Below are 25,380 nucleotides of genomic sequence, written 5' to 3'. Positions count from 1 at the left end.
CTATACCCTGCTTTCTACTCTTACATCCATGGATTTAGTTCTGAATCTTATAACTTGCCTAGATTAACTATGGTCTTCTAACCAGTTTATGACTTTATTTTCTCCCCCTTTCCACCAATTCTTCACATTCTTGTACTCTTCCTAATGTACAATGCTGATTAATTATATCACTCTCTCAAAAAACTGTGGCAACTCAAGTGAATTTTCTTTAGAAATAGCAACTTTTTAATGAATATTTGTATTATTAACTTTGATGAGTCAACAAACAAACATTTCCTTATAAAAAGGAGAGAAAAGGGGATTGATATCAAACAGTAGATCTACTACGTACAGATTTTTTAAAAAAAGTATACATAAAATTTTAACGTGGTAGTACTAATACTGTCCTTTCAATCTGTATCTCCTTCTGAATGCTCATCTGCTTTTTTCTGTGCATTTTTATGTACTTCATGATGCTCTCTTCTTTTCTCTCTTCTCTCCTTTTGCATCACTACTACTATCCCTGCTACCCTTCTTACCCCAACCTCTCCTTCAATGAAAATTCTCCCTGTAGCAATCAAGTATAGTCAAGCAAATTTGTGTTGCCTTAGCTGCATTCTTCATTGAAACCAAATTGACTTCTCCAGTCTCATCCTGCCCTCTTCCCTTTGGAAGGGTCAGACTTTTCATCTTTTCAAAGATAGCTAGATGATCTTCACTCAGAATAAGACTTGGCTAATGAGGGCTTCCCCTTCTCAGGGTCTCCCAGAAGGCTTTCTTCCAGGAGAGACAATATAGAAAAACTATATTGTAATTCATGTTTGGGTATTTTATCCTCTCAGGGTTAAACAGCCTCCATTTCATCTCTTCATGCTGGAACCTTCCATTTCTTCAGAGCCTTGCTCAGGTACCGCTTCCCCTCTGAAGCCTTTTCTGATCTCTCCTAGCCAGAAGTTACATTCTCACTCTATCTCTGATCCAATTCTATGGACTTTTACTATGAAACTTTTATATTTTATAATTTAGTTTAACACACCTCTTATAGTTCTCCCCATTCCCAAAAAATCTGTGAACTCCTTGAGGTCATAGGTTACCATTTGTTTTTCCCCCCATTTGCATCCCCTGCTGATCATTCCTCATAGATTGCTGATCCTTGATATATTTACTTAATTGAACTGTGGAAAACAGATTACAAATATTATTTCCATTTTATAGTCTGATAAATTGATAAATTGGAGAGTTTAAATGATTTGATTTGTAAAAAGGTAAAAAAAAGACAATTTATAATCAATGGACCTGGGTTCCAATCTAAACGCTTCTAATCAATATCTGTATGACCTTGGTCAAGTCATTTAACCTCTGTGTGCCTCATTTTCCTCATCTGCTCTAAATATATAATACAATGTAGTCAGCAAAAGTAGAGTATTGCTGCTGAGTAGAGAATAAACCAAAATAGAATATAGACAAGAACAAAATTGCCTAGTATCCTACTGTTTCCATTCCTCAAACTACTAGATATAATAAGAAATAGATAAAAATTAGGAAAATCTCAAGAAAAGTCTTTCTGTCTTGGATTAGACAGGTTTCTGTATATGGGTCATAGCAGATATTTTATCTCATTGAAGGAGAGGAAGAAAGGGAACCATTGCCTGTTAGAGAAACTTAATATGCCACAAAAACCAAGATCTGTTGCTGTTTGCCCAAATCCAAATTGCAATACAGTCTCACTGTATCTTCTTTCCTGGATTCTATGGGAGAGCCCTCTATTGCCAAGTCTTTTCTCAGATGAAACTCATCTGGCTGTCTATGAACAGCAGCAGAATTTGACCCTTCCAAGGTGAAGAACTATCTTTTGTTTGGGTCTCATTCTGTCTCAGCTGTTGAATTGAGTTGGCTAGAATGCCTGTGAAAGAAGCCAAGGCCATTTTGGATTTAGTCTTTCTTTAGTGACAATTCAATTTAACAAATGGTCTTTAAGTACCTACTATGTGCAAAGTACTGTAGCAATTCAGAGATGAAAATGACAGTACTTGTTTTCAATGAGGGGATGGCTAGAAAGTGGAGCAGGTGTAATACAATTCACATTCACTACATACATAAGAATGATACAAGGTAGCCCATGACTGGGAAAAATGGGAATTCAATTCACTAGGCAATTTTTTATACTTCCATATTTAGGGAGAAAGGTAGGATTACATAATGGATAGAGAGCTGTTCTTGGTATCAAGAGGACCTGGATTCAGGTCTTGCCTCTGACACTGGCTCTGTGTCTATGGGGAAAGTTAATTAATCCCAAAGTGCTCCATGGAAATTTCTACAACTACAATTGGTGATGAGTTGCTGATGTGCATTGATGGAGAGAATTTTGATATGGGAAATCTCCTATACCAGTGAAATTTTAGGTTTAGATGAGAAAAAATAACTTATAATGCATTCAGAATACCACAAAAATATGTAAAAAAGCAAATACCTAATTGACTTTGCCCTCAAGAAGCTTCCATTTGATTGAAAGCCAAGGTCTTCTAAGAACATTTGAGGAGACAAAACAATTTTAGCTGAGGAGAATCGACAATAGCTAATATTTATATAATGCCTACTATGTGCCAGGCACTATACTGAGCACTTTTCAAATATTCTCTCATTTGATCCTCACAACAATCTTGGACTCTATTAATACCTCCTCTTTATAGTTGAAGAAAGTGAGGCAAAATGGTTAAATAATCTGGCTAAGATCACACAGCTTGTAAATGTTTGAGGTCAGGGTTAAACCTAGGTCTTCCTGAACTCAGACCCAGCACTCTACCCAATGGGCCCATTTAGCTGCTTTGACCTTGGATAAGTCATTTAATTTCACTGGGGTTCATTTTCCTCATCTGTAAAATAAGGTGGATTAGAAGATATCATCTCTAAGATCTCTCTTGGCTTGAAATTCTATGACTCGTGAGACATGGAGGGGATGGCACCTAAGCTGAGAATGGAAGGAAGATTTCAAAAGACTGAGATAAGGAGGGAATTTATTCTAGGTATGAGATGATGGCCTGTGTGAATGCAGAGGAAGAAAACAGGTAAATAAGCAATAGGAACCAATAATGGTCCATCATGGTTGGAACACAAAGTAGATAAAAAGATAAAGTAGATATGAAAAAGTTTTGGAAGAGTAGGTGGTGCCATTTTGTAGAGATCCTTAAGTACTAGATTAAAGGATATGATTTTTTATCTTGGAGATGAAATTTTTGAGCCACTGAAAGATTTTGTGAAGGAAAGTGGCATATTCAAGTCTCTAGTTTATTAGTATTACATTAGAAGCTCTGTGAAGAATGTCTCCATGCGAGGGGAAAGCCTAGGGGTAGGAGAGATCATTGAGGAAACTATTATAATAGTTCAGGAGAGAAAGAAATGGGGTAGTGACCCTGAATTAGGGTAGAGGCTGTATGTATAGGCTGCATGTATGGAGAGAAGGGGATGAGTATAACATACTTTAGAGGTAGAACCTTCAAAATTTTACAAGTGATTGCATGTGGAAAATGAAGAATGGGGTGGGGGAAGATCTTGACAGAACAAGTCTAATATAGAACTAATTTAATAATAATCTAAATGTAAAATTCTACATTTGGGTTCAAATAATCAACTTCACAAGTATAAGATGGAGGAAACATGACTTAGTTCATGTGAAGAGATCAGCTCAAATTAGTCAGAGCTATGACATGATGCCTCAAAAAGTTAATGATACTCTCAGTTGTATTATTCAGAATACAAGATGTACTTCACTATTCTCTCCTGGTTAAGCCACATCTAAAATACTGTGTTCAATTTTGCCTACAACATTTTGGGGAGGATTCTGACAAGTTGGAATGGATCCAAAGAACAATAAGCAAGGTGATGAGAGGATTGGGAATGATTCCATATAAAATTTGAATGAAGGCAGGGAGGGTATACTTATCAGGTTTGCAAATACCACAAAATTGCGAAAGATAACTAACATGTTGACTGACAGGGTTGGAATCCTAAAGGATCTCAATAGGCTAGAATGATGGGATAAAATCTTATTAGGCCAAATTTATTTTAATTAAAATTATTTTGCTTATTAGGAATTTGACAAATAACAATAGAAAAACAGAAAAAGAGGTTAGTATGTGAAACCCAAATCTCTATCTTCTAGAGCTTGCACTTTTCAACAGATAAATTTAATGGACATAAATATAAATTCTGACACTTAAAAAAAAATCAGTTTCTCAAGCACAAGATGTGGGAGGCATGGCGAGAACATGGTTTGTATGAAAAAAGCATAAGGTTTTTTAGGAGACTTCAAGCTCAATAAAAATCAGTAGTGAAAAAAGCAGACAAACTAATATAATCTTAAGCTACATTAAGGGAGTTTTATAGAATATAACAATTACAGGTAATATTTTAAAGTACCTTAAAGTTTTCAAAATGCTTTACATGTTCTCTTATTTCATATTCATAATAACCCTTTGAAGTGCTATTTTTATTTACATTTTACAGATAAGCAAATTGAGACTTAAGAGAGGTTAAGTGACTTATTGAAGAGTTCTACAGTGGAGTTCAAATCTAGGTCTTTCTGGTTCCAAGTCTTATACTTTGCCAAATATATCATGATGCCTTTTTCACATGGAATTTCCTACTCCTGCTGTACTCTGCTCTACTCATGCCACATTGGATATTTTTTCGTGTTCTATTCTGGATGCCACATTTCAGGAAGGAAACTGACAAGAGGAGTAAATGGATGGTAAACTATTGCAGAAGCTTAAGAAGGAATAGGGCAACTACATGGTGCAGTGGAAAGAATTTCTGGCCTGGAATCAGGAAGTTCTGAGTTCAGCTCTAGCATCAGATACTAGCTGTGTGACCCTGGGAAAAGCACTTAACTCTGCTTAACAGAATTGTTTCCTCATTTGTCAAATGAACTGGAGAAGCAAATGGCAAACTACTCCAGTATCTGCCAACAAAATCCCAAAAGGCACACCGAAGAGCTGGACATGATTGAAAAAATAACAAGATAACAGCAACTTGAAGGAATAGTCAAATAGGTAAAGAGAATCAAGAGAGCAGTTTTGTGGAAGTCAAAAGAGAACAGAGTATCCTGGAGATGAGAGAGGCCAACAATACCAAATATTACAAAAAGATCAATGAGTTTGAAGACAGTGAGAAAGTTCTTGGATTAATCCGTTCAGAGGTCATCGTTGACTCTTCTGAAAACAGTTTGAGTGAAGTGGAACTATTTGGAGGCACATTACTAGGAGTTGAGTAATGAAGAAGTGTCTAGGAGGAGGAGGCAAAAAAGCACAGACAATTTCTTTGGAGAGTCTTGAATGCTTATATCCATGGAATGAGTAAAATTCTGAATCTTGCCTGATGTTCTCTAAGGATCCAGATTTCCGACAGCTGGAAGATTTTAGCAGTAAATTTTATATATGTTGAAAAGCTTATATTGTGAGGGTTTTTTAATAGCTCAAGTCAAAGGCACTTCAAAAGAGTAGCCATTTTAATTAAGTTAGATATTGTACAACAGTTTAAAAAAATATTACTCCCACCTCCAATCTAAGGTTACATAGATCAGACTTTCATACTATTGAAAACTTGGCTGGATGTTAAGACAAAGGTATAGATACCTAACTTCTAACAAAAGGTCTTATGGTCCTAAACAACCAAAACAGCAATATAAAAAACAACAATCTTTAACTCTTTGGAGACTCCACTAATTTTCTGGTCTGTAAAGTGAGGATATTAAATATAATTTATTTAATTTATCAAATAATAAATAATCAAATAATATTATCTCACTGGTCTATTATGAGGACTAAAAATGAGAACCCATGTGTGTGACATATTTGGCAAACTCTGAAGTGTTATATAAATGCTTGCTATTATGTCTGCCTCTTACAAGCAATTACTATTAGCAAGTCATTTAATTCAGCCTCAGTTTCCTTATATGTAAAATGGGAATAATTTGTACTACTACTTGCCCCCAATGGAATTCCAGTGAAGAAAGGGCATTTATTTTATTACAATTTTTTAAATGTATTTTTTCCTGATTAGATACAGAAACAATTTTTGACATTTGTTTATTGAGAGTTGGTGATCCAAATTCTTTCTCACTCTTCTTCCCCTGACCTCCCTCCTCCCTGAGATGGCAGATAATATGATATACTAGACATGTCCTATCATGCAATTACATATTTCTATATTTATCATGCTGTGAAAGGAAACATACAGTGTGCATTCAAGAAAGAACTCATGAAGGAAATAAAGTGAAAAATGCAATGCTGAGATCTGTATTCAGACTCCCTTAGTTGCCTTCTATGGCAGTGGATCGCCTTTTTCATCCTGAGTCTCTTGGGCTTATTTTGGATCCTTGCATTGTTGTTAATAGTCATTCACAACTGAACATTGTATAATATTGCTCTTACTGTGTACAGTGCTCTCCTGGTGCTGCTCATTCCACTTTGCATCAGGTCATATACATTTTTCCAGTTTTTCTGAAACTACCCACTTTGTCATTTCTAATGGCATAATAGTGTTCATTATTACCATACACCACAATTTGTTCAGCCATTTCCCCAATCGATGGACACCCTCACAGTTTTCAATTCTTTACCACCACAAAAAGAGCTGCTATGAACATTCTCTATATATTATACGTATAAAATTATATATAATAAAAATATCTAACTAGTTCTCTATATTTTTGATAAATGAAACTTTTATCAGATTTGTGCTATGAAAGTTTTCCCCTAGTTTGTTGTTTCCTTGAAGAAAGGGCTTTTTGATATTTACATAATAGTTCAAGATTGGCAAAGTGCTTTACATTCAGTATTTCATATGAAATTTACAATGACTGAAAAAACTGCTTGAGGACATCCAATTTTCCCATTTTATGAAAAAGATTAAGTGATTTGCTCAAGGTATCCCAACTGGTAATTGTCAAAGGGAGGATTTGCACTGAGATCTTGACCTCAGGTCATGCTGCCTCTATGGAGAAGCCTGTTGTTATTGTACCCTTTAAGGGATGGAGAGTTGGCAGAGTGGAGTTAAGCCACACTTTTGACACACATACTAGCTGTGTTATCCTTGGCAAATTAATTAACCTCTCTCTCAGGACCCCTAGACAACTCTAGAAATCGCAGAGTAGGTGCCCATCTGTATTGGTGAAGAGAGAGCTTCCTTCTTGCCAGTTCCCTATTTCAGTGAAATCATTGTGGTCCAAAAAGTCTCCAAAACAAACAAAGGCTCGCACAGCACATAGCAAGTGCATATTAAATGTTTATTGAATTCAATTATTCTTCCTGTGGTAATAAATGATTTTGGTAGTTTTCAGAGTAGACCAAGGCTATTAAAAATCAATGAGACTTTCCCTCTAACTGGAAACTACATCAAGCATCCTCAGAGCTCTTGTCAGCAGACTAATGGGTGGCCAGGGCTATTCTTATTTTATCTCATCCTCCCTTGAGACTAGAGGGACAAACAAGAAATGTGGAGATGACAAGCCACTTGGGACAGGAACCATAATTAGATGAAATCTCACTTTTAAATTAGACAGTTGTCTGAATTAGGGATAGTACTGTTGGAAATAAATTTGCAATACTAGGGTGCAATAGGATAGCATGACTGACCAACCCATTGAGGAAATCTCATTATGAATATTAGGTATCTAGCCCCAAGAGGTAGGCAGGGTACCTGGAACTTGAGCTAGAGGAGGGGTTTGGACTTGGAAATGGGATTATAGTCTTTGGGAACTGAGCTAAACTATGAACCTAATCTCTTTCATCTCCTCAGGGAGTAAGGTGGTACAGAAGAAGGATTATGCTTCCTACATGTGGGGAAGGAAGATTGTATATTCATGATTATACTTTTTGAAATGAATATTTCTGTGTAAAAGCTAAAATGCTAGCATATAAACATACCCTACCAGGTTTTTTTTTAATTAATTTTTTTTGGGTTAACAAGTATTTATTTTCTCTCCTTCCTAACTCCCTCTTTATCCCCAATTTTAAGAAGGTAAATAAAATTCTTGTAACAAATATGCACAAACAAAAGAAATTCTCACCAAAAAAAAAGAAAAAAGAAAAAGTACTGAGTCTTATCCTACAGTTTAAGTCTCTGTTAGGAGGCAGTTTATGTTCTTCACTTTTGGTGTTCTGGAACTAACCCCTGTTAAATAACCCCGGTTAAATACAATTTTCTGTTTAATAGTTACCCTAACTTCCTTATACCTTGAAAATATCACAGGGCAAAAACAAAGGAAGTGTCTGAGGCCTGGTGGCAGGACCACGCTTAGGGCTGACGGGCTGGTCTGTCAGCCTTCTCGTTCAGGATGGAAAATCCCTGATGGCTAGTCAAAAGAGAATGATACAAGTAAACATCTGATCCAATTTAATGCTTTTTATCTGTATTATACAAAATATGCATGAAATCTTTAGAGACTTTTTTATTCTCTTTATTGTGTGAGACACCTTTCAATTTTTTTTCAGAAGAAAAAAGAAAGAAAATATATTTAAATTTGGCAATCATTTTTTTGATTTTAGTGGCAACTATTTTTTTTAAAAGCACATGCCTGTTTTACATTTTATTCAATGGGAAGAAGATTAGCTTTCCTACAAGGTCTAGTTCACTCAGTCTAAAAAGGCTGCTTGCTAAAAAGACAGCTTGCTCCCTTTGACACCTTTGTCTCTAAACATATCATATGCTGTAATCAGATTTTGAAGTTTAAAAACTAAAAGATGCTTCCACTGCAGAAATTTATCTAGTTGAAGTTCGTGGAGAGAATGTTCTCAGGGAACAAAATACATCTAAAAGTTATGTGAAATTTCAGAAAGAAAGACTATGTGGGATTAGGAGACCTGTTTCATGTCCTGGTTCTGCCACTTATCAGCTTTGTAACTTTGGATCAGGGGCTATAATTAGTGAGGTTTGTGGAGAAGAGGAGACCAGGGCTTTACCCCAGAGTGCTAATATCAGGAACAGAAAGGAGCTCCCTTCTTTTATTTAGCAACTGCCATTAATATGTTACCTAGAGGTATTTCCAGAGGAATGTATCATTAAGACCTCCAGATAGCCACTCATGGGGATTCTGTCAAGATGATAGACCACTCCCTCTCCCATATGACAGCAAGATCTCAGCCATGATAAGTCTCTCTGCCTCTGAATCTGTGCTGATCTTCCTAGCTTCTTTTCAACTGAATCTTCCCCAGGATAATTATCTTTAGTCCTTAGTCCATCATTTGTAAAAGCCCAAGGTCCCTTCCTGTTCTAAATCAGGAAGTCATAGATCAATGACTTCCTGATTTAGAAAGGGCAGCAGAGACCAGTCAGTTGAATTTACTCCTTTATAAGTGGGGAAACTGAGGACCAGAAGATTAACTGATTTGCCCAAAGCTATATGAGTAGTAAGTAGTTGAGGGGGGGAATTTGAACTCAAGGCCTTTGACTCCAAATCCATCAGTCTTTCTATCTCTGGTACAGGAATTAGAAGACAAGCAGATGCAAAGGGCCCTTTATTTTTACTCCAGCTACCAGAAAAAGCAGAGCTTGTCCCAAATCCAGTGTGTGAATCTGTTAGGGAAAAATGTAGGCTCATTGCAGTAAGTTGTTTAATTACTCACAATAATTACTAGTCTTATAAAATCAAATCTCTTAAAACACTTTGGAAACTTGTTCTTTGAAATCCTGGTGCCATACTAAAAGACAGGGACCAGGTTTCTGGCACATTTTGTGCTGAACCCAGCATATTTTGAAGGCTTAGTAAATAATCAGTGAGTCATTTTGATGGAGGGATGTTGAAATGTACAACTAGAAGGTCCAGAAGAATGAAAGAAAAAAACAAAACCCAAGGTGGTTGTCTTGCTTTGAAGCATCAAGCTTAGAATCAGAGAGTTTGGGGACTCTCCACTCAGGAACCCATCATTGGGGTGCTTACTGTTTTGTTTTCCAAATCAACTTACTATGGCTTCACTAAGTATTGGGAAATTAAAGCCCTGGGTCCTTGTTTTTATTACCTTGGGATTTTATGTTCCAGTCTGTCTTTAGACATTTAATTTGGGCCTCCTGATAAGGGAGGCCGAAGCTGCCTTGCATGATTCAATTTGTTTTGGGAACAAAACAAATCTCTGGAGAGGAATCTGTTTAACTTAGAGTTCTGTTGAATAGGGCAGACCCTCCTAGGGGAGAAGCAGGGCTCTGAGTCAGTTCAGAGTTGATTGAGTTAAATCCTAAAAATATAGGCCAAGGTAACTGAACTCATTTTGAAGGTTTGCTCTGAAATCCCTACGGCCATGGGAAAGGGAGAACTCCAGGGTTGAAAAGATCTCAGAAGAATAGATTAGAACCTAGGCTTCCTAAGACTCTCAGACTTCTCATTACAAGATGAGCCCCTCTAAATCATCACCCCTGGCCAGCATCCCTGGCCAGTGGGAATGTATGACCATCAAAATTAATTATTTAATATGTTTTCTTTATTCACTTGGAATTTTTTTTTCTTCCGGATAAATCTGAGGATCCCAAAGAACTTTTTAAGTGTGACAGGGAGACCCTTATTTGCTGGATTGGACCATCTCTCAAGGTGCTGCATAGGAGCTCTGGCCTCTTGACAAATGTGTACCAAGGTCCAGAATGCAAAGAACAAGACAGCAATTTGTATGCTGACTCAGCCACTTAGTATCTGTGTGAAGCTGGGCAAGTTCCATAACTTTTCTGAGTTTCACTTCAGTTATTTCTAACATGAAAGGGTTGGGCTGGATGCCCTTCCATCTTTAAATCCAAGAGCTTAAGATGCTGTGATGGTCCTCTTTATGTTGAACAAAATAGGGCTTTTAATTTGTAAAATAGACATACCAGTGATGAAAGGCTGTTTCAAAGATAATTAGTAGGTAAGGGTGGTGTTTCTACCTTGTTGGGAGGGCACAGGAACTCATTGTTCCCCAGTGACTGGTTGGGGCTGTCTCACAAATTGATTGGTACCTGAGAGTCAAGGAGGAGATTCCTGGGAATAAGGATTGAATCACCAATCAGATCTGAGATAGTATTTATTTTTTCCCTATTTATTTATTTAAAAATGTTTTATTGTCATGTGAAACACACTTCCATATTGGTCATTGTTGTAAGAGCAAAGTCATATATAACTCCCCCCCCCCCCCCAATAAAACCAAAAATACAATGATGTGAAAGATGACTCCAACAGATCTTTCCCTGGAGGTGGATAGCATTCCCCATTATAAGTCTTCCAGGATTGTCCCAGATCATTGCATTGCTGAGAATAACCAAGTTTTCACAGATAATCATTGTATACTGCTGTTATGATGTACAATAGTCTCCCAGTTCTGCTGTTTTGCACTCCATCAGTTCCTGCAGATCTTTCCAGCTTTTTTTTTCTGAAATCATCTTGCTTATCATCTCTTATAGCACAATAGTATTCCATAACCAATATGTACGACCACTGGTTCAGCCATTCTCCAATTGATGGACAGCCCCTCAATTTCCAATTCTTTGCCACCACAAAAAGAGCAGCTATAATGAGATAGTCTTTAAAGCTAAGCACTGGGAAAAAATGAAGAATTCCTTGTCTTCCCATCAAGCTGCTTATTTCTCCTTGAAGAGTTTAGCAGTGACCCAACTAAATAGGAGGAACTCTAGGCCTTTTTTGATCATTTCTGCTATATAACTGAGGAAAAGTTTCCTAAAGTAAGGGTCTGAGCCAGGAGGTGAGGCAGTAAAGGCAAAAAGATATAGAGAAGCCAAAGGTCAGCAACAGGACTGGACACAACTCGAAATTAAATACTTCTTTCTTTTTCTTCCTAAAAGGAATATTGTAGCCGAAAGAAGCTGTGAAATTATGAGGACTGGCTTCTTATTTTTAGTGAAAGGAAGCAAGTATTTGTAATAATATCTAATGAACTGAGACAGGTGTGTTGTTGTCAGTGATTCAAGATCCTTTACCTGCACCTGCATCACTGAGCAGGCCATTTGGGCTATTCTATTAATGATTAATTAATCATTAAGCCAAGAGATCTGCAGGAAGCAGACACAACCATGGACATGACACCATTTATGCTTTTACATTTTTAGCCTATCTTCCAGACTCATTCCCTTTTTGAATTGAGATCAGCATTCCACTGGGATCCCTTTGCCAGGGGCAGAAGATTTGGAGCTACCTCTGAGGCAGAAAGAAGGGATGGAGAGACCAGGTGACTATGAATTCTGATGATTACAGCCAACAAAAAAATCACAAAGAAGCTGGAAAGTTGTTGTTCAGTAGTATCTAGTTCTTTCTGACCTCATTTGGTGTTTTATTGGCAGAGATACTGGAATAGTTTGTCATTTCCTTCTCTAGATCATTTTACAGATGAGGAAACTGAGGCAAGCAGGGTTAAGTGATTTGCTCAGAGTCATATAGTGAGTGTCTGAGGCTATATCTGAATTGAGGAAAAGGAATTTTCCTGACTGTAGGCCTGATGCTCTATCTATTGCTCTACTGTGCTGTGGCTAAACTGGGAAGACAGGATGGATCAAAGAATTCCAAAATTTCTAATTCAGGATCTAGACAGACTATTGAGACTGATCCCTCCTCTCTTCCAAAAAATTTCACTGGTTTTGTTGTTATTGTTGAAAATACCTTCCTGATTTTATCTTCCAGAAGACTTTCAGTGTGTTAAGTAGTTTCTATTAGAGAAATCTGAATCACTGACCAATTTTAAATCTTCTAGGCAAATACCTAGGTCATAAGATCATTAGCTCAAAGGGACCTGAGAGGTAATCTTGTAGACTTTTTTATTTTATAGGTGAAGAAATTGAAGCCTAAAGAGGTTAAGTGAATTGATCAAGTGTACATGAGTGACAGATTTGGGATTTAAACCAATTTCTTTGAATATATATGTATGTATATATATATAAAGCATATATAAAAACTCCCCAAATGTCTCAGTCTACACTCTGAATATATATAAAAGCAGTATGTATGTAACACTGGTTTGGTTTTTCTTTCTTTCTAAATTGCTGGTGGAGAATAGAAATGAAAGGAAGAAAAGATGAATGAATTTTTGTTGATTAAAAATAAAGTTCAATTAATTAATTAATTTCCTGTTTGAAAATTTTTATTTAAATAATTAATTTAGAATATATTTTTTAAACCCTTACCTTCCGTCTTGGAGTCAAGACTGTGTATTGGCTCCAAGGCAGAAGAGTGGTAAGGGCTAGGCAATGGGGGTCAAGTGACTTGCCCAGGGTCACACAGCTAGGAAGTATCTCAGATCAGATTTGAACCTATGACCTTCCATCTCTAGGTCTGGTTCTCAATCCACTGAGCTACCCAGCTTCTCCCTAGAATATTTTTTAATGGTTACAAGGGTCATGTTCTTTCTCTCCGCTCCTCCCACTTCACTCCTGTAGCCAACAAGCAATTCCACTGGGTTTTACGTGTGTCATTGATCAAGACCTATTTCCATATTAATAATATTTACAATAGAGTGATCATGTAGAGTCTACATCCCCAATCATACCCCCATTGAGCCATGTGATCAAGCAGTTGTTAAAATTTAATTTTAAAAAAGTTGAGGGTCTCCTTTTCCTTCCTTTCCTGCTCTATTACAGTGCCATGAAGTTTTGCCTTTGCATAGCAGCAAGATAAGAATTGAGAGTGTACTATAGGGAGAGCTGAAGTTTTGGTGACCATTGAGCAAGAGTTTCATAAAGAAGGGTCTAATGTCTTGTTAACTCCCATAGTTCAATAAAATAATCAAAATTCCTAAAAGGTCTCCTAATGCCTTTGCTGCCATAGCACCATGAGTGACTGAGATGCTTTCTCTGAAGTATGGTGGAAGATAAAAGGTTTCATGTAATGTGAGATAAAAGGCTTCTGAAGGGAACTAACTTCTCACTTTCTTCTTGGGAGAGGTTAGAGGAGGAATTGTATGATTGTAATTAACTGTTAATGTGAAAGTTAGAGGAGAGTAAAGTTTAGAAGACTGATAAGTTAGATGCTTGCCCTTCTCTTCCCTTGACTTTGGAGGTGGCATTGCCTTTATTTCTGCCTATGCTATCTGTATCTGTAACTGATCTTTCTATACTTTTTCTAATTAAATTGCTTTACTACAAAATGAGATGCAAAGTATATGTTCCCAATATCTTTTGGGCCCTGTGGCCCTTGGCTTTTAGTAAACATTCCCTAACTCCTTTTTCAACACAAAAGAAAGTAAATTCTAGAGTTTATCATGCATATACACATGAGAAATCAAGATTAATTAATTCCTCATGTCCTCTTGACAATCTTCTTTTATCCTTTGAGCGTTATATAACCCATGTTTTGTAATGATGGGTGCAAGAGAGAAGATTTTTGGAACACTGGCATCAGGGCTGAGGGAAAGAGAAAGCAACGGTAGGAGAACAAAGGATTCTGGGAAAGGAAACTGACCTGAGAAAGATCTACAGGGAATTCTTGGCCTTTTGAGCTGAGTCCTTGACCTGGAAAGACCTGTTCCCAGGCCTAGGATTTCACCAAGAGCCACCTGAGAATATCTTGTTCCTGCATTCAAGTTCTTCCACAAACCTGTCATCTGTCTGATATCTCCAACCACCTCTCAATTGAGGAGAAGATACTTCAAACTCCAAAGGAAGGCTGTGGACTCACAGAGGAGAGAGCCCAGCTCCCTTGCCCCTTCCTGCCTTTTTGAACCTATCTCCTTATAGTTTCTTAGGCCAAATAGATACATAAAGTAATAGTGGGATTGTTTAGTTGATGGGATGGGTCGGTGAAACCTGAGTTGGCAAAAACACGCTGCTCAGGTGAGAGATGGTGTAGGAAAATATTAGGGTAACCAAACCCCATTTTCCATCACCCAATTTACCGATAGGTCCTTCATTAAATCTTACAACAGCAGTCAGATTCTGCCAAGCCTCTTGATTATATCTGAATAGGTACATGATCCAAGATCAACAGAGAGTTACCAGGACCATCCCCTGCTGAGGCAAAGCCTGCACAGGGGCTTGTCTCCAAAGCCTCTCTATGCCAGAGGAACTGAGCCCATCCTTGGGTTTAGTTGATAAGGGGTGACCTGTCTTCAACTCATGACCACCTCTTTCCTCAGGGAACCTCAATATACCTTGTGTAATAACTGACAACTGCCTCTCTCTTAGGAGAGGTGAGAGGAGGGCAGAGGCTAGTCCATTCAAGCTTTAGCTCTCTCTCTCATATACAGATCCTTCTCCAGAAGCCCTCTGATTACTCCACTAATATACCATCAAAATCAGTGGAGTGAACCTTTATTTTATCTCAGGAACATCCATTTTTTACACCCATGATGTAAATGATTTATTAACAGCCGCTCATATGGATGACAACCAACATATATGGATCACCCACTATGTGCTCTGATACAGTACATGATAGATGAAGAAAAATGAATATATATTTTTTTAGTTCAAATGTCTTGGGAGAACTCATCTAGGGGCTAAAACTAAAACAACCTTTCTATATTTTACATGTCTACATTGGGAAAAGGAGTATCATACTATTTAACAGTAGAATCAATAATTGAAGCACTTGAAAAGCCCACCTGGAAAGACTAATTCTCTGTAGAATCAATTGAAGAATTAACAATTCAGAGGATTCAGGCTTTATTGACTGATAATCTCAATGATTAAGGATAAAGCAACCCACTTTTGAGTGTGATCCATCAGTTTAGTTGTCTACACTTTCCAGATTTATCAAATAAATCCTTAACTTTATGCCTTTCAAATACATTTTTTTAAAAATTCTGTGTAGATTTAGACATAGACAAAAAGAGAAAACATGATGCCAAAATGCAGAAATCAATTATCAGTTAACTAAAACTAATGACAGAGAAAAAAGATATTGCACATCTTGTCTTAGTTCCTAAAATGCCTCCTGGGGGAAGATAATTAAGATATGGTGGAATTTGTTCAGAAACTAATTAGGGAAACTCTTTAAAACTGTATGACCCCCATTACTGGACTTAATCACATTCCAAGGTTGTGACACAGGTAGGAGTTGATTTCATCTATTTTCTATTCATGGAGGGAAGTTCTGTAATTTATCTGTCTAACTTCATGGCTAAATTGCAGTTATGGATTTCATTTAAATCTGCCCTGAAAGGTGTCTTCGAAGAGTCTCTCTTTATGTGGTCACTCTTCTCTGTTCAAATGTGTCTAGAGTTTGGAGCTTAGAACAAGGAAGACCTAAGTTCAAAGCATCAACTCTGATCTTACCAGCTATATGACTCTGCCTAGTAGGGTTTTCCTACTAGGAAATTTAATTTTATCACTACTAGGAAGATTAATTTTATCACTTGTAATTATTATATTCCAATATCAACTTTAAAATCTAGAGAGTTGAGCATTTTATATCAGAGGGAGTTAGGGGTTATGTTCTATTTACTTTTCTATTTCAACTCTTAGAAATTAGAACTTGATTGGTATGGTAAAAGGTGCTAGAAATTTCCTCTGCCATTTTGGTCCCTTCCTCCCATTGGTGAGTTCTTCTAATGGTCCATTTTGGGGCCAGGTCAAGTGGCTTCATTCCCTTCCCTATTGTACTGTTTATTCTCTAGACTGAATCCCTATGCTCTCAAACCAGTACCTCTTCTCTTCCCTCTCTCTTCCCCAGTTTTTGAGACCTCTTTTATATGTTGCCTTCTCCATTAAAATGTAAGCTTCTCTAGGGCAGAGACTGTTTCTTTTTGCTTGTGTTTATATTGCCAGTGCTCAACACAGTACCTGAAACATAGTACATGTTTAATAAAAGCTTCTTGCTTGGTAAGTAATATATGGAATTGTTTGAAGTGAAGTTTTTTCCATGAAGGATCTTTAAGATTCCCTTTTTAATCTGATGCAATAAAGAAATTTCTCTAATTTTAGGATCTTGTATGAGGTATACCTTTTCCATCTGGTCTTTTTCTATCCTAATGTATAAGACAAATGAAAAGATTGATTCTCCTTAATGCTTTGTTGAATACCTACACACACACAAAGATGTTTGACATGGATTTTTTTTAATGTCTAAGAATATCAACAGATATTTTTGAGTTACTTTTTCTCATGTTTGAGTATCACAAAAGAATTATAAGCTAGGTTTTTTTTAGAGTTCAAGTCACTTCCTGGTTCTTTGCTAAGTGGGGACTGTTATAGCTTTGCCTTTAGTGATTTCCCACCTGGCCAAACTAAATTAGGTTGTATCTACCTAATGCCAAAATAAACCAGTGGAAAAGTGAAAAGTTCAGTGTGTATGTTTGCCTGTCTTGTTTGAATTAAACTATGAGCTCTTTGGGGACAGGAACTATCCCTTCAAATATACTCCAGCATATCCTAGGTCACCTAGCATGGCGCCAGGCTCCCTTGAGGCTCTCAACAAATAATCATTGGATGGAAATTAATTGAGTTGCACATGCTTCACCAAAAATCACTCTCAAATTTTTCTCTTATAATGAGACCAAGCCCAGCATAATTAAATGGAGGAAGGGAGAGATCAGCAAAAGAGAGGTGGGGGAAGAATGACTTTATGCTGGCTCACATGTGCAATGCTGTCCATCCTCAGTCACAATGAATGTACATTGCTGTCATATCCAGTCAACTAACCACAACTTGACAAGAGCTGAATGACTAGGAGCAATGTCCAAAATAGTTGTCTGAGTATGAAGCCAGGGATCAGACTAGGGAGATAGTATAGGGGAGTCACCAATTCAATGGGGACAGCTGAGATGGAGCCAGGAAATTCAGATTGGGTTAGGAGATCCAGATGAGAGCAAAGTTATCAAGACAAGCCAGAATGATGGGTACCAATAAAGTGAGATAGAGGCGAGCTATTAATGACCCTTTGCCATGCTCAGCATGAGCCCTTTCCTAGCATCCTTTTATGATGATTTAGACTATGATAGAGACCTGCCCAGCTGCTGCTTCTTAAAGGGAACAAAGCTCTCAGACATTGCAATTGCTCTAATGCGCTAAGCCTGAGGAGGTTGGCTGGAAAAAGCAAGAGGTAGGGCCAGAGATTGCTTTGGCCGTTAGGTAAAGCAAAGCTAGTTCCATTCTGGCTTTCAATCATGCTTATGTCATCGCTATTATAGAATATTTACACTAATGCTAGCTGCCATATGGAGCTGGGATCCTGGCTTCCCAGGACATTTCAGTTCATTAGACAAGACACATGTCCAAAAAAGGCATCTCTACCATATCCTGTGTGTGTATATATGTGTGTTTTCATGCAATTAAAGAGTAGAATACACATATTATATAAATAGGTATTAATCTTGTATATTAATATAAATTCCCATTTTGAATAATTTCTTGATAGAAACTTATGAAAGTTAACTTTTAGTTATGTATTATTTTTTACAACATAGTTGTTTGGACCTATAGTAACTACCTTGATGATTTATCTGGAAATGGACAATATTATTAGGAATCTGAAAAGAATCTTTAGGGTTGTAACAATCCAAAAGGAAATTAAAGGGTTTATAGATACAAATGGGATTTTTGTCAATGCTTCAGTTGAAAGAAAGAAATTTGGAAGAGAAAGAAAGACATGGAAAGTGGATAGGTGATCAAGAAACTGATATCAGAGGAAAGGCTTTGGGGATCTGACCCTTTTTTGCCTTACGTGACTTCTCTGAATATAACTTCTGGCTTGTCTATACCCATCTATTTCTGTTTTTTTCCATGAAACGCAACTTCCTACCCCTTTTTAGCTAGGAGACTTCCTTGCCCTTGGTAGCCATTCCCCACTTGATTATTTCTTCTTCAGTGTTCTCATGTTTTATGAACTTTTCCTCCAAAGATGGCCATCTCTCCAATTCATCCCTTCCCTAAAGGCTCTCTACTGGGGTTCCCTTGTAGCTTTTCTGTCCCTTATGAATCCTATTTCTTATATTCACCTGCCCACTCCATACTTTCTCTGCTTATTGTCCATTGGAAGCATCTGAACATTCAAACCCAATTTACATAGCAATTCTTCCTACTTCAAACATGTCTTAAACCACATATTTTGGTGGAGGGAATAAACTTTTCTTTGCATCTCTATAGCCCAGAAAGAAGCAACTTGAGAAATACAATTCAGTTCATTCAGAATAGTTTTAGCAAAGCTGAATAAGTCTCCAAAATACTTAATCCATATTTAGTTTATAAATAAAGACCTGGAGAATATTAGAAACAGCAGGGATGTTAGTCTGAGTCCCTTGCTTTATAGATGAAGAGATGCAGGCTCAGGAAAGTGAAGTGACTTACTCAAAAACACATCATAATAACTAACATTTATATAGCATTTGCTTTGTTCCAGACAACATGCTAAGCACTTTGCAAATATCTCATTTTATTCTCACAGCAACCCTGGGACATGGATACTATTATTATCCCCATTTTATAAATGAGGAAACTGAGGCAGATGGGAGTAAAGTGACTTGCCTAGAGTTACATAGCCACTAAGTATCTGAGGCTAGATTTGAATTCAGAACTTTGTGATTTCTGGCATGGTACTCTATGCACTGTACCACCTAACTGCTGGTTAACACAGCTAGTTAGGGGCATAATTGGAATTACAACCTAACCTTTTGAACACCTTGTTTAGCATTCTTTTCTGCTCCTCTGAACTAGATCCAAGGATCATCAATTTTGAGCAGGAAAGGATCTTAATATTCATTTATTCCAGCTGAGTCAATTTACAGATAAAGAAAATGAGGTCAAGTGACCTACTAAGGTCACAGAGATAGCCACTTGCAAAAATGAAATTAGAACCCAAGCCTTCTGACTCCAAACCCAGTACACTCTTTCCATTACATGACACTGCCCTCCCTTGTGACTTTCCTTACAAATCAATTATAGATCATTTAAATTCAATCACATATGAGAGAATGACAGCCTACTACTCCAGTGGAAAGAGTCTGCTTTTGCAATGAGAAGACCTATCTTTGAATTGTAAGTCAGTCACTTTCTAGGGTATGACCTTGGGCAAGTCATGCAACCTTTTTTCTGGCAGGGTGGACAGAAAAGTCTAATGAACTGTCTGGTTTTGATATTCTGTGATTCTGGTTGCAACTTTAGAGAATGACTCTGCCCACAAGATTAAAATGGAAAAAAAAATAAGGCTTGTTTTATAAATTAGAGTTCTTCCAATCCACTTGAGAAATAGAAATATGTGTTTTTCTCTGGTTCTTTGAATATGAAGATTATGGCACACCAAGGGAACTTCTTCCTCCCTGCCTTGTAATTTCTGCTCCTTGCTGCAAAAGTTCTTGCTGTTGCCAAGAGCAAATCAAATCTAGCTGGTGTATGAAAATCTGGAGCATTCTGTCAATGGGGAAAAAAGTTACCCACTATAGAAAGGCCTTTGTAATTCATAACCTAACACGTCTTCCTTTTTTTTAACTTCTCAGAAAAGAATTAGAGGGAACCTTGAGCCACAATCTTCAGTTATCTTCCTGCCTGCTGAGATCGTATTTGTGTTTCATCACTTATATGCCCCATTTGGACAAAATAATACATTGGCCTGTTGTTTGTCTTTGCTGCACTCTGACATGCTGTAATTAATTTTAAACATTTCAAAAATTCACAATACCTTTTTTTTTCTCAAAAGGACAGTGTAAATTTCCTACAGAATGGAGATCAAGCAAGTGACCAAACTATGCAAAAGAATATTAAAAATGTCTTCCTTATTTATTTCCTGTCACTTTTACATATCTGAAACTTTGATTTTTACAAATTATTAATAATAAATTCCATTTTCATTCAGTCAAAGAGACCGGAAAACTCCACCCTGAAACAAATGTTCCATTTTGCACATTTACGTCATCTTCTTCATCTTCCCCCCCTAAATTCTGAACAGAAGACTTAGAAATATTTGAGGAAGTCTGGCTAGCAAGGCGCTAAAAGAATGATGCATATGTTTTCATCCCTTGTCTGCCTTTTCCATACATCTGGGCAGATGTGGATTTGTGGGAGATGCTAATTTAGAAACATGAGCTAAATAGAAGTATGAAATGAAACTTCTGTTGGGTCTCCACAACTTCATGACCATACTTGTGTTAATTTTTAATTGGCTGCCTATTATACTTCCCACAATGGCTCTTACTTTCTTCCTTTCATCTCAAATCTTAAATTAGAGGGAAAACTGGAGTCCAAATGGCAACTTTGCTACTTATTATCTGCATAACCTTAGATAAGCCACTTAAAACTCTCTGGGATTGTAAGATTTAGTGATGGAAGGGAATCTCAAGTTGACTTGTTCCAACATCATTTTACAGATGAAGAAACTGAGATCCAGCAAGATCAAATGTCTAGACCAATGTCAGACAGAAAGTGAGTGGAATAGCCAGGATCTGAACCTAGATCTTCTGATTCCAAAGTGGGGACTCTATCATATCCCATTGCCACATAAGAGAACTAGGCTAGATGAGTTAAAATATTGCTTTAAACTCTTAATCCTATAATTCTATTATATATCTTTGCTTTTTTTTTTTAGCATGATCAAGCCCATCCAACCTGAATCAAATGGTTTCCTTTCTATACACCTTACTTTCAGTCTCAGAGAATTAGGTGACCTCTTCCTTGCCAAAGCTCATTCTTCTAGTAGTGACTTTAGAACTTGCTTCTCAAAATATGATTCCCTCTCTCTCATTTATTTTGTCTCTCCCTTCCTACTAATTCCATTTTCTGTGCCTCCCATCATTATTCAGTTCTTAACAATCCTTAAAAACAAAAAATAAAAATAACCACAGCGAAACAAAATAAAAAACACCCAACTTCAAACCTTCCCTTGAGTCTACTGTCCTATAAAGTTGTTGTCCTATCTTGTATCCCACCCTTTGCTGTTTAACGTTTAGAAAGACTAGTTTTTATTGTATTTACTACCTCTTCTTCCTCACCACCCACTTAATTAGCCTCCTTGCAACATAACATCTCTCCCTTCCACGCTTTTGGAAGAATTCTTAACCTTGTAAGTATTGCTAGACCACTGCGGCAGTCTGATAAAATCTATGGACTCTTTAGAATAATTTTAAAAATGCACACAATATAATATACAAGAAACCAATTATATTGAGATATAGTTACTAATGATGGGACAGTAGCTGTGTGAACCTGGGTAAGTCACTTAACACTATTTGGCTCAGTTTCTTCATCTGTGAAATGAATTGGAAAAATAATTGGCAAACTAGCCTAGTATCTTTGCCAAGAAAACTCCAGATGGAGTCATAAGTTGAGTACAATTGAAAAATAGCTAAATAACAATAGTTACGAAAACATTTTTAAAAAATCATAGATGCTAGGTTAAGAATTCCTCTTCTATTGCATCCATTCTTTTCCATTCCACTATTAACTTCCTATTTGTTCCAGTGACTTCTTTTCATGCTGCATGACTCTTCGCTGTCATGGGGTATTTGGCATAACCTTCTAAGGTAAGTAGATACCTTAGTTATTATTGCCCTCATTTTATAGATAAAGAAACTGAGTCTCAGATTAAACACTTTGCCTAGGGTCATGTAAAAAGTGAGTATTAGAGTTGGGATTCAAACCCAAATCTCTGCTGACTCCAAAAATAGTATTCTCATCACTTCACCAGACACCTCAAATTAATTGGGATGATTGATTTATCTAAGGCTATTAATAGGTCACTGCTCAGACAGTGCATGTGAAATGCTTTTGTAAAGTTAAAAAGTGTTATATGGATGTCAGCTATGATTGTTAATAACTCTTAGGTTTTCATCTTGATTAACTGGAGCCCTGGAGTCCGAAGACTTGATTGGATTCAGATGTCCTTGAACAAGCACTGAGAATTAGGAAATTCCTCAGGATCACCCACAAAGGCAGTGTGTGTCAAAGGCAGGACTTGAACCCAAGTCTTCCAGATTTGACCCAGGCTTTCTGTCCAGTAGGCAACACTGCTTCTTCAGGAAAAGGGTATCATGGAATACGAGAAATCCATTGTCTACTCTTTGCATGATACTATTAGCATCATTGCTTTCTAGGACTGTGTGGGCTGAGCAATTTTAAGTATTAGGAAATCACAAATAGAAATGCCAAGGAATTTATTTCAAGATTCGAAGTGATTGTCGCATAAATTTGAGAGACAGGGAGTAGAGATTAAAGAAAGAAGATGATGGTGATGGCACTGCAAAATACAGTAAAGAGAGTTACAAAAGAAGCTGTCTTTAGCTCATATGCGAGTTTCTGGAATAGAGAAAAGCTTGTAGAAATGAACAGTTTGGGCTATGAGCAGACAAAGCTCTTTGCTTCCACAGGAAGAGTGAACAGAGCACCAGTTCCTTCTAGTTCCCCAGAGAAGAGGCAGAGTTCAGGGTCAGCTCGCTGGAGTTCCTTGTGAAATGTCATTTTGCTTCTTGGGCAAGGGCAAGCTTAACCTTTGGACAAGGAACTCCAAAAGATCTTCTGGAGAAGGAGCCAATTGTTCTTGTTGTGGTGAATTTGATGCAAGAAGGAAAGGCTAGAAAAGTCTCGTACCCACTCCGATTTTGGCTCCAACAAAGGGCTTAGGAGGATTTAAGATGCATTTTGGAAATTAAACTCTGGGCCAGCATCTAGTCTGAATACCACAGAGACTGACAATGATAGAAAGCAGACCCTGCTGCTGATGTGGGCTAGATGGTATTTGGGTTGTCCAGGCATGAGGGAGCATAAACAAATGCCTCCACCGATTTCTTCATATGCAGTAAATGACACCTCATCTGGCCATTTTTTTTATTCAACATTTTTGTCAGGTAGACTAATAAGGTAGCTCCCTCTCTGTTGTATCTATAGAAAACTGATCTGGAACACAGACTATATGTTTAAACTATATATACATATATACATAAACATAACATATATTTGTTCTCTTCTGGAATAGAGCCTCAACCACCACTCCTTAATAGGCTTTTCCATTGGAAAAAAAAATTCTCCTTCACTCAATTCAATTCATTTCCTCTTTTGAAAACTTATATAGACAATAAAAAGTGATTAGTATCCTCACAAAAACCCTTCAGTGGTTTTAAAAATCTTTAAAAAAAACCCCAATCCTCAAACCCTAGTTTCCTCTTCTCTTGGTTAAATATCCCCAGGTCTTTTGTTTATGGTCTCTGGTCCACAGACCAGCAGCATTTGCAAAGCACCATAAAACATATAAAAGCAACATATATATATATGCATATATATATAATATATAATATTTTTTAAAACAATTACTTTTTTGTTCCTTTTCTCTCTCCCTCTCTTTTCTTTCTTTCCCTCCTCCTTCCTATTCTCTTCCTTTTCCTTTCCTTTCTTATTCCTTCCCTCCTCCCTCCTTTCTTCCTCTTCCTTCCCCTTGCCATCCATCCCCTGCCCTATTCCATTTTTGTTCCCTTAGTCTTCCCTCAGGATCTCTTTTCTCTCTTCTTCTTTTTCCCTTTCTCTTTCTTCTTCTTCCCTCCTCTTCCTTTCCCCTTCTTTCCCTTCTCTCCTTCTCTCTCTTCCTCTTCTTTTCCTTCCCTCACCGCCTTATTCCTATCCTCCCCATGTTTCCAAGATAGAAAGTTCTGATCCAGAGTTAGGAGCTGCCCAAGCCATGGAGGTTAGTTCCTACTGACATTAACAAAAGGCCCCCATCCTCACAGGTGCTGTTTGACTCACTGGAGTGTGAAATATGAAAAATATGCACTTTCTTCAAGGGCAAGGCCTTTCAAAGGAAGAATACAGTGCTTTGCCAATGCTACTGGTCTATGCCCCACTGACCAAAAATAAAGGACATGCAGTTATTTAACCAAGAGAAGAGAAAACCAGGGGTTGGGGTGGGGATTGTGGCACTGTGATTGTTTTTAAGAACACCAAAGGGTTTCTGTGAGAATGTTGATCACTTTTTGTCATTGATATAGGTTTACAAAAGAAGAAATGAATTAAATTTAATGAAGAACTATTTTTACTGTCATTTAAAAATGCTATTGAGGGTAGTTGAAGGCTGTATTATTCCTGGAGAAGATAAAAAAAAAACCTTCCCAAAATGTCAGCTAGAAGGATCCATAAAGAGAACATGAAGCTCAACTCCTTATTTTATAGAGAAGGAAACTGAGGCCCATAGAGTTTGTTGATGATGCAAGAACAACCAAATCTCATGTATGTTTTTATTTACCTGCCATAAAATGAAGTGGTGGACCAGAGAACTGATATTTTCTTGCTCTGTTTGTTTATGACTCTGATATAATTATGGGTTGGTATTGGAGGTATCTAGAGGACCAAGCAGAAGACTGAATCTTTGGAGATGAATTTCTGACTGTAGAATGTAAGGTCTTTGAGAATAAGGGGTGTGATTTTTGACTTTGTATCTTCAGTGCCTACCTAGCACAGTGTCTTATGCCTAGTATATACTTTATATATGTTTGTGGAGTTACTAAAACTGAAATAAGTTGGTCCTCCTTAATC

Source organism: Monodelphis domestica, chromosome 4, assembly GCF_027887165.1.
Source record: "Monodelphis domestica isolate mMonDom1 chromosome 4, mMonDom1.pri, whole genome shotgun sequence".
In the NCBI taxonomy this organism is placed as follows: Eukaryota; Metazoa; Chordata; class Mammalia; order Didelphimorphia; family Didelphidae; genus Monodelphis; species Monodelphis domestica.
This window is presented reverse-complemented; position numbering follows the sequence as displayed.